Source organism: Dermacentor silvarum, chromosome 8 (assembly GCF_013339745.2).
Source record: "Dermacentor silvarum isolate Dsil-2018 chromosome 8, BIME_Dsil_1.4, whole genome shotgun sequence".
Lineage (NCBI taxonomy): Eukaryota > Metazoa > Arthropoda > Arachnida > Ixodida > Ixodidae > Dermacentor > Dermacentor silvarum.
Window position 1 is genome coordinate 80214955 of NC_051161.1, and position 3835 is coordinate 80218789.

Sequence of the window (3835 nt, forward strand, 5' to 3'; positions counted from 1 at the left end):
GTAATCCAGCGTAGCGCGTTTTGTAATCGATTCTGAGTGAACGCAATATCCCTCTACGTGTGATTGCACCGCCTATACAATGTAATATAAAGAATACTTCGTGCGTTATAACCAAGCCAGATAGGCACGTTTGCTCATCATTGCAATTAATAATTGCCTTAACGGAATGCAGTCACCGCCCATGTGAACCAACCAATCTTACAAATCATCTAAGGGCCTCTTCCAGCACAACATTTTTTTTTTAGTTTAGCTAAGTTTGCTTTTATCTTTCAGATGCTTTTTCTTCAGTTCTGCATTTTTCCTTCCATGCCCTCCTCAATTTCTTGCTGTCTAATTTATTAGTAAAAAGCAGCGAAACACACACTGACACACAAATAGCAAACAGCAATTGCACTATTGCTTTATTCTGTGGAAGTAGCACTGCCTCTTAAAAATTAATCTCTTCAGCATAACAGCATCCAGGGTACTAATTCACTGGTGGGCCACGACATAATCAGAAGCACATTGGAAGCACGCAGTACAAATGTAAGAGGCGTGCACGGCTTACAGAATTCGACACGTGCCACACAATATCTACGCTATATACGGACTATACTTCAACTAGAGAGTCGCGAGTAGATTGAAGGCGTCAGGTATTACAGGAGGCGTACAATTTTATTGATGTTACGCATGGGCTGCCATAGCTTTGAGTGGCGCTCACTGAGTCGATAGAGGCAAAACCAATCTGTTCTTGAATTAGCAGAGCACTTCGCGCGGTAATTAGTAGGAGGTTATTGGTTCGGCTCCCGCTCGCGGCCGATAATTGCTTTTTTCGAATTTGATTTCCCATTGTTAAGTTTAAATAAATGTCGAGTTTAAAGGAATTCACCTGCATGAATACTGACTTTGAGGGGGCAATTATAATTTATCTGGTAAATAAATAATTATTTAGAATTTATTCAATATATTGGTGCTCCTATCAGTCTGTTCTTTGAGCTTTCGTGAGGATTTATGTTAATATCCGCGGTTTCTATTTGTTATATTTGTCGCCCGTACAAATATTCAGTCAGTAGAGCGGGCGTGTATATAGTGACGAACATTTCTATCGATCTCATTTCTTTGTCATCTACCACTCGCGAACTAAAAATCCTGCAATGCTAATTCGTGGCGCCAAGCGCTATTACCAAAAGGGAATGCAATTTGGATGTCATATTATCCCGGAGCTATGAGTTTGAGCAGTGGCGCTATTTCGAGCGATATATAATTCACTCACTGGGAGATCCAAGAAAATTATGTTTGCCTTAATCCCTGCAAGGGCTCATTATTTACGGCCTATCAACGCCTAGATGCACTCGGCAAGGGCAATAGACTTGGGCTTCATTGAGTGTCCAAGGCCCAAGTAAGTGAACACGATCATCAGAGTGAACATGGTCATCACAAATAATCTTAATGTCGCGTTGTTCAATGGCACATTTCGGCGGGCAACTATTCGCTTACAATGTGTCGCTGTGGATAACATACCCTTGTCTACATACAACAGCATCCGGCACTGTTCCCCCAGCCTTTCGAGGACGTCGCCGCATGGTTCGCAGACATCCAAGTCCGCGCAAGAGCTACTTAAGTCAGCTGCGCCGGTTCAACCGACCAGCAGAGGCCTACTGGTGAGCCTGGCACTACAATGGCGCTTAGTTAACAATTGTGTTCCATTGACGTCACCTAAAAACTGTTTAGTTGGCTAACTTGCTTCAGATGGCAAACTTTCTATTAACGGCACGCCTTCTTCAATGATGGCTCAAAAATAAAACTAAAGATTACAGCGGTGTCGAAAGTAAAATCCACAGTATCTCTAAGGTTGCGCGAGCAAGACATCTAAGTGTAGTCCAACGCAGCAGCTGGGGAATTAAACGAAAGGTAGTCGAAAAAATCTAAGAAAGGCATTTTTAATAATATAATATAATAACAACTTTATTTACATCAACTTGGTGGAGGAGGCCGCAAGTAAAAGTTGCTGCAGTACAGGCAGCTTGACAAGGCCCGCAGCCCCCTTATAGAATATTCGGCAAGAACAATTCATACATGTACATACATAGGTATTTACACATATATATACCCACATGTACAGCGGTGAGCACTGTTAAAGTGAATACCTCATTAGTATTCACGAGCCTGTAGCAGTTGATGTTTAGCACAAAATAAAGAAAATATTATTTCTTTTATCGGCATCATCATTAGGCACGACGTCGTATTCGGCACATTTCCCCCCTGAAGTAGAAGGTATGTAGAAGTTATGCCAACTTGAGTACTAATGAGGTGTTCACCCTAACAGTGCTCACCACTGTACCCACATAAGCGCATATACACATGCTCATACATACGCGTGTACATACAGAACCACCTGGTGTCTAGATCAAATACTTAGTTAGCTTTTGTGCATTTCATGGTGAATAACAAAGAAACTTGTCGACGCCGCCGAACATATATATATATATATATATATATATATATATATATATATATGCTCACACATATACAGAAACATATATACGCACTTTATATACACACTAACCGAGAGGACGTACACTTAACCAGTAAGTTAATAATCCTGCCCATACAAGTCTTTGAGCTGTTGGGCCGTCATTTGCGTGACATCAAGGCCTAGATTATATTTATTTAGAAGCATTGGCATTGTTTAGGACAGCTTATCCCTAAATAATTTGTTCTGGGTGGGACAACTCGCCATATTTCTTTATGACGGGTAACATAAAATTTGTCATTCAGTTCAAGGCTACAAAGTTCTCGTAGAGAGGAGCCAGTTCAGTTTTACTTCCGCCTAAATGCAGTTGTTAACTGGCACTGGTATAATTTTAACACAGAAATTATGTTGGCTTCCTGAAATAAGTTGACAGTATGGTAGTTGTAGGGGACATTAAAGAGCAGCCGAACAAACTTTTTTTGCAAGACAAGTAATTTATGCAAATTAACAAAAGTAGTTGTACCACATACCAATAAGCAATAATAGAGGTATGAATAAAAAAAGATGGCTATAAATGAGAAGTTTAATTTAAAGGGCAACGGCGATATACAATTCCACGTCATGCCAATGACTCTAGATAACTGGATTTTAAGAACATCATCAATATGTTCATCCCAAAGCATATTACTCGAAAACGTTACGCCGAGAGTTTTCATACTAGTAACCTTTTCTATTGTTTTGTCCCCATACATAACGTTAACATTTGAATTCACTGGCTCATTTTTAGGCCTACAAAGCACATATTTGTTTTTTTGTATTTATTTATAATTGGTTCATTATTTCCCAGTCCCTCAGCTTAGAGAGCATCAGCTTCGTTTCATACTCTATATCTGTACAGTTTCCTCCTGAAACAAGTATACTGGCATCGTCAGCATACAGCACATATTTCGCGTTTAGGTAAATATTCGTTAATCATTAATATACGCGTTAAAAAGAAGCGGCCCCTAAACTCTTCCCTGCGGAACTCCTTTTTGAAATAGGCTTCATACTTGAGCAATGCATATCTATCTGAACAAATTGCTGTCTGCTAGCCATGTAAGATTCAATTAGTGCTAAACAATGACCTAGAATGCCATAGCTATCAAGTTTTTGAAGCAATGTTAAATGGTGAATATTATCGAATGCTTTGCTAAAATCCACATAGACGCCAAGCACAAGTCTTTTTTCTGCGAACTGGGATAAAATGAATTCCTTCTGTTCCAACAGTGGATATGTTCGGTAGACTTAAGCTTTCTGAAGCCGAATTGGGCAGATGATATGTTGTTCTTGTCGAAAAAGTTATTAAGTTGGCGATGTAAGATTTTTTCCAAGCCCTTAGCGAAG